Raw genomic sequence first — 9767 nt, 5'->3', positions numbered from 1 at the left:
GCAAAGGAGTTAATAGAGTCTGGTATTTGAAGTTTATAGGATGCATGCAAGGCTTGGTATCCCAGCTTCAGTAGTTAGAGGCTTGGGTCTTGAGTTGGGTAATGCTACTTGTAGGATGTGTATAATGCGTGGCTCAGTGTGAACTTCTGTTGCAACAGTTTATTGTTGAAGGGTTTCTTAGTGTTTCTATTACTATGAAAAGACATCATGACCAAGGCAATTCTTATAAAGGCAAATATTTGATTGAAGTTGGCTTACAGTTCAGAGGTCTATTCCTTTATCATCATGATGGGAAGCATGGCAGCATGTAAGCAGACGTAGTGATGGAGGAACCAAGAGCTTTACATCTTGATTTAAAGGTAGCCAGGAGGAGATTCTCTTCCATGCTGGGGTGAGTTTGAGCACAGGAGACCTCAAAGCCCACCATTTCTAGATTGTAATTCATTCCAGATAGTCAAGCTCTGCCCACAATAGACTAGCCATTACAAGGGAAGAGGTTATATAATTTTAAAGTAGTCTTTCCATCATTTATTGAAAGGAATGCTTTTAATAGAATCTATTCTTCTCCACAGGAAGTCCTTATTCCCCTAGTTTCCACACTTATTTTTTTTCACAAATAGGACTTTTTATTTGTTACCACTAAAAATCTGGATTTTAAACAGATTCTTAGACTGGTGGTTGATAACCGTCAGCTCATTAGCTGATGTCTTGTCTCCAGTTGTTTTACCAAAACTATTGTCTTCACCATGGAGCTCCATGAGCTTTCCCAATTCAAACTTGGGTTTCTTCAACATTTTTACTTTTCTAACAAAGACATCATGAAGAGGACAAATGGACTGACAAGCCTTTTCTATGTCTTTCCCAATGCTGTCTGGAATCAGTTTTTTAACTACTTCCTTCAAGTTATTAGTCTGCACTTCCCGGATCATGGTCTCCATCATCTGTTTCCGGATCTGGCGGACCTGCTTGTGCTAAGCATAGGATGTCTTTCTTATCTGGTTGTTGTGTTTTTTAGGGAAACCAACACAGAAAAGTCAGAGCAAATACCCATCGGTTGTCTTTACATCAACATGAGCTTCAATCATGGTCTGCCATTTTTTAACCATGGAGCACATTTTTTCCCTGGTAAGATCCATGCCATGGAAGTTAGTCGGACAGTTTTTGCCCTGAACATCCTCATCCTCCTCAGTAATTAGCTTGAATTTTCTAAATGCAACTTCATCATTCAGTAGATTGGCAAGGCTCACTTCAAACACATGACCCTTGAGAGGCCATCAGATGCAATTTTGGTTCCTTGAGTCCTCGTGACTAGTGTTTTTACAATGTTTCTAATATTGAACATTGTTGGATCTTTCACATCATACCAGTCTTTCCAGTCTTTCTTAGAAAATGGACCAACCACTTTCTTCTTAGCTCCCTTCTTCCTCCCTTTTGTCAGTCGCTTGTTCTTCCAGACAGCTATGGTGCTGATCAGAGAGCTAAAAAGGTTCACAAGTATTTTTATAAATAATCATTACTCATATGAGCAGTGTTCTCAAAGAAGCCTGAGCAGAAAACTATCATTATTGTTTTCAGGTTGTTTTTCTTATTAAAGCATTAGTCATATATTTAAGAGGATGGTTGGGACATCTTAGGTAATATATTAGTATGACTAACAATTTTGCAGGACATTTATCCTAGTAAGTAGTATAAGGATGTATGTTGTAAGAATATATGTTATAAAATAATGTATTTTCTGACATTTAAAATTTATATTTTTATTATCTGTTTTCAAAGATGTCTATTTCAGAGATACAGTAAAATTTCCTAAAGACAGAACTGATATAATTCATTTTATTCAGATGTAGCATGTGTCTTATTCATATGTAGAAAATAAAATTAAATAAATGATTGTTTGGTGAATTTCTAATCTCTTTAGATAGATGGCCCCATGCATCTCATGCTATGTACTAAATTATAATATTAAAATGAGAGTCAGTACCCTTATATTTTGAAAATTCATCATTATTTTCATATTTCTAACAGTTATCAGAAACCCTGAATATACTTATTTGATGTAGTTACCTTTCTTCTTATAATATCTGTTACATTAATTTTGCATACAAATATTACGATGTTGGATTAGAGGTCTATTGTAATAAAATATCTATAAGTGTAATCCTTAACCTTTCTCAGTTAGTTTAATAAACCTCAACAGAAACCTTCACTGGTTATCATTTGCTTAAATTACTGGAAACTGTGTAAAAGGACAGCACAGGGTCTAAAATGATGAGTGAGACTGGTACAAAGAATAAGACTCCTTCAGGGCAGTCCTAAGTTCTAGCAAAGTCTGTCTCTTGGTGAATGAAACAAAAACAGTATGTGATGGTTGAAGAAAAAAGAGAACGTTCTTACTAACTTTAATCCATGTTAGCACTCTGAGTCACTTCCCACATCGCCAACTGAGAACAAAATTCACTAGATAAAAGTCAGCTCTTCTCTTCCCAAGTAGCTTCCAACCGTGTCTATTGCTTTGAGGACTGAAAAGATTGGTGCCTGCCGAGGTAGTTCCTTAAGTAAAAGTCAAGTCAGTTGAAGTGATGTGGGAAGTTCCTTGAGTTATGTTAGCAACATTGGTAGCTTGTGTTCCTATCCTGACCTGGAAAGCTTAAAGAAGACAATGAGAGGGGTTATTAATCCACCTCATATGTGTCCAGAGCCAAGCAATATAGTAATGTGGATATTGTAATACGAGAGACATCTGTTTGCCCATGTTTTAAGTTAAGATGCATTGTGACTATCTGTGTAATGCATGTCACTCTCTTCCATTCCTGGTGAGAAGCATCTTTTACTTGAAAGACCTAGCTACCAAATAAAACTTTGTGTGTGCCAGTTAGATGTACATTTAGTTATATCAGAATGAGTGGGTCAAATATTCTATGTAAGATCTTTATAGTGAAACTTTAAGCCTTGACTTTCATGAAAAAAAAAATCATCAAACATGACTGAAGTATTTGTTGAGTGTAATGACATTACCTTGTATAGAAGGAGACAGTACATCAATGTGTATCAAACACCTAATTCTAGATACTAGAATTATATTTGTTGATTTTTTGTTTTTATAATAAAATATCATGACCAAAGGCAACTTAGAAGGAAGAAAGGGTTTATTTCGCTTATGATATAAGAAGTATTGAGTTTTTTTCTTGACAAAGAAGGCATGAGCACAGTTAAGATAACTAGGTCAGCAGGAAAAAAATGGCGTAGAATATTTTCATACATACACTGAGAATGGAAAAAGAGAAAGCAGAAGCGGGACGAGGCTATAACTCTCAAAAACACATCCACTGGTACATTTCCTCTACCAAAAGCTCCTCCCAAAGGTTTCATAAGCTTCTAAACTGCACAATCACGTGGGGAAAGAGTGTTCAAATAAGGAGTCTAATGAGCTTATGGGAACATTTTCCAGTCAAACCATTATAGGACCAGTGTAGAATTTGGTTGAGATAGGTCTTTATCTGTATTATGAATAGAAAATGAAGCTGAACCATACTGTGGGGAGCGGAACTCAAGATGGCGCCTGGCTGGGTGCCAGACGCCCCTGGCATGTTGGCTCACCATTTCAGGAAGCCTGGGTGGCACGTAGGTTAGGCTTTACTGCACATGCATTTTGCTTGTTCATCGTTACATAAGATTGGGCCATGTGACGTATGTGCTAAGCACCAATCAAGGCAGGTTCTGATTGGAGAGGACACAGAGATTTAAGGGCTGGGAGCTAGAGCTCGGGGGGCTTTTGCGGTAATTCAAGGTTCCTGAATAAACCATGTTGGGAAGGAGATCCAGTGTCCGTTGTCTTCTGTCTGCTGGTCGGTTCAGGAGGTGACACCATACGACAAAAAAACAAAAGTGTATATACAATTGACAAATCCACTAAAGACACCAATTGCAAATATGTTTTGCTTAAAATTATTTCACAGATACTTTCACAATATAAGTGTTCATTTTTTTTGATGGTTCCCTAAATAAACCCCAAATGAGATTCCTGCTGTTCCACACTGACTACATAGAGGAGGCTTTACTAGCATACAAGTAAAATTCTTCAAATTTAGCAATGGTGTACACTATTCCAATTTAGTTACTAAGGACAAGGGTCTCTTAAAACAATTGAGTTAAAGACAAGTGTGTTATTTATCTAAATTTAGTTTTTGAAATGCAAAGATAAAAATGCAAAAATGTGTGCAAGATTATTAAGCAGATGTACATGCTGTTTCTCTCGTATTTGTGTATTAGCAGTATGTGTGTTCTATATACATATATGTGGGTGCCTACCTAATGCGTATACGTGCAGAGGATTTTATTGTTTTCCTCTGCCCTACTTTCTCATTTTGCTTTCAGACAGGGTCTCCCACTGAACTAGAATCTTGACATTCTGGCTAGTCTGGCTGACAAGCAAATTTTGAAATGAGTCTCTGTTTCACCCCAGTACTGAAGTTACAGGCTTACAGTCATTTCTGATTTTATGTCAGTGCTACAAATTTGACTCAGCTCCTCACACTTGGAGAGAGAACACTCTTACTCATTGAATCATTTCTCCAGCTCCTACTCTAACATTTCTAACTTCTAGTAATATGTCCACTTGGGGAATGGAGTGCTGTCTTGTTAATTGTTCCTTTTAACATTTTGCTCTATGCTTTGCCCTCTGTCAGCTAGCTACTCCCAAAATTCCTTCCCTATTTACAATAAACAATGTTGCTTTCAGGTATTCTGAAATATCTCTGGGATACTTCCCACTAATGGCAATTATTAACTTATTTTACCAGTTTCCTCCCATTCATCAGTCTATAATCTTTCAGAAAATAATTTCATCAGTTCCTTCAGTATCTTTCCAGAGGTTGGTAATGCAAACATCTCTTTCTACATAAAACTTTATATATGAAGGAACATAGTCTAACTCTTGATTTGGCATTTAAGGAAGTTTGGGACACAATTGAAAGTTGGGGAATAATTTTCTGATATGTTTTGAAAATTACTATTGATTATGATTTATTTGATAAGTCTATTAAATATATAACTATGTATTAGTCATTCATATAAATAAAACAAGAGGCCAGAATTAAATAAATATTGAACTGCAAAGATGTATTTCTATTTAGTAATCATGCACCTTGCCAAATTTCCCTGTACAGATATCAACTTACATTTTACCCTCAGCACAGAATCACTTGAAGTAGCATTCTGGTGTTAGTGGAATTGGTCACGCTCTTGTGTGATTTTTATTTTCTGCTTTGCATTGTTTGATTTGCAGATGAAAGTAACCAGAACTATTAAACCTTACTGTTGCCAATTTCACATTGCAGTTTCTTTTAAGAAAGCTAAGGCATAAGTAAAGGTTTTGTGAGGTGATTTGAAGACCCAAATGATTTGCAGAGAGACAGAGTAAGTGTTAAGTTGTGAGAGATAAGGTCAACAGCCCCAAGGGATACTGATGAAACATTGTTAAACTCCGTTTATCCAATGAAAAAAATGGCTATAGTGAAATGGTCCAGAATACTATGAAGAAAAATCAAGCAGAAAATTTTACTCATAAACCTACTAAGTATTTCATTTTTCTTCGGCAAGCTTGGGGCAGCAAAACTCTGCAAGGAAAGAAAAATCCTTAAACATGATTTGAAGTATAACAGACTGATTAGTGAAACTCATGACTCCCGTAACCTTCAGAGAAAGCCTGATTCATGACAAGCTTCTCCTGTGTGAAGAGAACATGCATAATCTTTCTTTCTTTTTTATTTATTTTATTTATTAGTATATATATTGACAAGGTCTTGCTATACATCCCAAACTGTCCTTGAACTCAGGATCCTGTTGTCTCAGTCTAGAAGTTCTGGGGTCAAAGGCTAGAACCATCAGCCAAGTGATTTTACCAATGACCCCACTGAGCAGTATTTATCCTCATTCTGTGAAAATTTGCTCACTGAACAGTTCTTCATAGGAATGCTTTTCCTATTTTTAGGTAGCTGTCTTATATAGTAGTATCAGTTTAAACCAAAACTTCCCCTTCCTTCTAATCATCAAAAGACTTTTTCCTTCTCAACTTTCAACAAAGAAAGGTTATCAGGAGAACAAACTTAATATTTAATTTAATTTAATTTAATTTAATTTTTTTAGATAATGTGGGTTCATCAGAATATACTTACACAATGTCCATTACCATGTGGTACTTTGCTTATTGGGATAAAAGCTATTGAGCTTGTATTACAATTACAGTATGATTACTACGGATGCTTTGAAGGCTTATAATACTATAGTTACTGAAAGTCACAGCACTAAAGTATTCATTTACATGACTGTGAAATTGAATGCAATTATTTATAAATGATTACACTCTTTCAAATATCTTCTCCCAGCCAAGACAATATTAAAGTCATCATGTCATCAACAATGATGGCATATAAGAAGCTCTAAAACCACGAACATGACTGAGTACCTTTTATGTCTATAAATCTGAAACTACTTAAAAGGTTATGAAATTTATGAGTACTTTAGGTAGTATAAATTTTTATCAAGTGTGGCCTTTAAAGCTAAAGTTTTTATTCATGTTATGTGAGATTTTTATATAACTTACCTTGATTGAAACCAACTTACCACAATAACCGCGATTGCTAGAGACTAAATCTGTCAATAATCCCATGTGCTGCAGCAATCACTGAACTTAGTCCAAGACCAACTTCACTGGTAATCATCAATTAAGTGCCTTCATAAGAATGGGGGTGGGGTCAGCAGTTTAGCATGCTATTTTTCCATATTACCTTAATGACCATTTTTAGAAAGTTGCTCTAAATAAATTTCCTCTTGGATAACAAGGTTGGAATGTTTTTTCATCATTTGGAAAAAGGGAAAGAAATGAAGCTAACTTGTGACATGTAAAGTAGTATTTAATTTAAGAAAGAAATTTTCTCTATTAATTTTGCTTCATCCAAACTGGTGTACTCTGCTAGGTCTTGTACAGGTGTTTAGAATTTAAATGTTGGTAGTTGTTCTTAGTATCAGTGGTTGTAAGTTTTACTTCCAACATATGTGAATTAAATCTTGGCAGTTAGTGTTGAGAAAGAACAGCTTTCCACAGGTTGAATCTGAGAAATGACATCAAGAGAGTAGTCTTCCTTTCTCCTCTCTGACTAATTCTGTCTTTTCTCTACTTTGTAGAGATTTTGAAAGTCTAAGATACAGATGTTGCTGTCACTAAATGTCTGACATTATTTAAATTATGTAATTTCAATTTTATCATTACTATTTGTAAACAAGTTACAGTATCTTTTATAGGACGATTATCAGAAAGTGGTGTGATAATACAAGTATGTTTCTACAGTAAGATCTATAAAGTAAATAATTAGTACTCATTTTGCTCCTCCTTTTTAATTTTAGATACTATTTCCAACTCTTCAGTAATTCCTAGGCTTTTTGTTTTACCTGATCTCAGTCGAAAGGTTGAGAAAAGATATTTTTCTATCACCTCTGAAAAGCATAGATATTGTATTTGCAGCAATCAAGTTCTGCATATTATATGAACAGTACTGACAATTCAAATAAATCTCTAGTGACCAGCTGAAGGTGTAGAGCACTTGGTTATAGGAGCATCTACTGGAGAGACAATACAGAGTGCACTTTGATTCTTAAAGGAACAATCGAGAGTATAACTATCAAACACCACATGTACAGTAAATTACTGTATAGAATGATTACCGTGTTTATCACCAGCAAATCTGACATATATTTTCTGAAACTATTTCTCTATAGTGATTGTATTTTGTGCTACATGATGGAGGTGTCTCACAATCACTTTCTCCTCTCTATTCCCTCCACAACAGCAGGCATTTAACCACAGTAGACTCAAGTACTTTTTCTACCAAAATGAGTTGTTGATGGATGATCCATAACAAACCAATCCAAGCTTTCTCTAAGATTTGTGGTGCTAAAAGAGAAAACGCCTCTCATTCTTTGACTCACAAAGCAATAAAAATGCGGATGGGGCTGTAGACTTCTTTCTTCCATCACGGATCAAGCTTTCCTCAGAAGGAAATCTACACAGATCAGGGCATCTCTTCTGAGGCAGAACAAAGATCCTGACAGCAGTGCTCAAAATCCACCTCGTCCAAATCCACTTCAATTTTTGTACTTGCACAGGCTAATCCTTCTCCTTTGAAAAAATTGTTTTGTTAGATTTATGGTATTTGGATCAAAACTATCATAATATATAAAGTCATTATTTGAGTACTTGAAAGTGTTGATTTTTTTGAGATTTTGATTTCAGACCATACCATAAATGTTCTCTGTTGTAGCCTCAATGCTTAGAAGAATTACATCTAGCATTGTACAGGTATTAACAAGCATTAGTGGGATTTTAAGCATAAAAATCATTCTCAATTATATAATGCAATAGCACTAAAGGAGAATAAAAGTGTGTGTGTGTGTGTGTGTGTGTGTGTGTGTGTGTGTGTGTGTGTGTGACAAAGAGAGAGGAGAGAAAGAGAGAGCCCACCCATACCCTTAAGCACAAGCATATGTGCATGTGTTTATTACAGGAAAACTACAATGAGGTATCAATATTATTTATCTTTCAAAGTTTTTATTTTCTGTTTCCTGATACAATTTAAAATTTTAACCTTAAGGAAAGATAAATAGTTTGGCCATGACTATTTCTGAGTTTGCTTTCTCTATCAATACTTTTGAAATAAATAATATCTCAAACCTTTGATCTTCATACTTCATCACGGATAGTCATTTCTAATATCTTTCCAGAATAAATTAAGCAAAAATAATTGTTCCCTAATAAAAATCTAGAAATATTAGACTTCCTTTTGAAAAGTAGAAGCCATAAAATGCACATGCCCAAAGGAAACTGGCAAGAAGCATTTTAGGACCAAGGTTCATGAGGGATGAAAATAAAAGCAACTGGTAGCCTCTCTTAATAGAGGCAAAGGTAATTTTTTTCTGGTAAGCATTTTGTTCTGTAGTTGTAGGGCCAAATTCAATAAAATTTTAGTAAGTTTATACAATTGCAAAATGTTGATTAGGAACATAATTACACCAGAGGCAACTAATTATTTTTTTTCAGATTTGACAATTAAATACCTGCATAAGCATAATTTGATAAAACCTATTGCCTTTCTTTCCCATTCATTTCTTTCTCTATTCTTACACTACCCGTTTTTCCCAATTCCATATGCTGTCTTATTTTTTAAATTCACCAAGTCAACTTACTGTTGCCTGCATGTGCATGGGTATAGGCCAGTTCATGACCTTTCTTTCCCTCACAAGTACTGGATTTTGACTAAACAGATCTTGTACAGATTTTGTGAAAGCAATCAAAATCCCTGTAAGTTCATGTGGGTGATGGTGATGTCATGTCATGTCTGGCAAATACTGCACTGCTTCAGATATTCACTGCCGCTGGCTCTTAGAATAAATCTGTTCTTTTTTTCATAATGACTACTGGCCTTAGGAGAATGGGGCGTGATATTGATGTCTCATTTAGAGCTTTACATTCTACATTCTCCTTTTTTGTATGTTGGCCAGTTGTGAGTCTCTATATTAATCATCATCTGCTAGAAAAAGAATTTGTCTTATGAAACTTGAGATTACTCTATGGCGGTAAATACAAGAACTTCAGGAGAGTTTAGGACTAAGTCTATTGAGAAGAACAGTAGAAGTTTCTCCTCTAGATCGCATAGCCAGTCACATGTTTTTGTTTTTACTTTTTTTTTTAGTTAACTGTACTAGAGATGTGTCCC

At 35.2% G+C, this 9767-nt stretch overlaps 1 pseudogene; it reads right to left on the bottom strand.

Annotated features, from left to right (window-relative positions):
- Positions 1–654: 654 nt before the first annotated feature.
- LOC117705898 (small ribosomal subunit protein eS1 pseudogene) lies at positions 655–8745 on the bottom strand (annotated as a pseudogene).
- Between the last annotated feature and the right edge of the window lie 1022 nt (positions 8746–9767).

The sequence above is a fragment of the Arvicanthis niloticus genome, chromosome 3 (assembly GCF_011762505.2).
Source record: "Arvicanthis niloticus isolate mArvNil1 chromosome 3, mArvNil1.pat.X, whole genome shotgun sequence".
NCBI classification, from domain to species: domain Eukaryota; kingdom Metazoa; phylum Chordata; class Mammalia; order Rodentia; family Muridae; genus Arvicanthis; species Arvicanthis niloticus.
The sequence above is the reverse complement of the archived record's forward strand: the minus strand, read 5'-3'. Positions and strand labels throughout refer to the sequence as shown.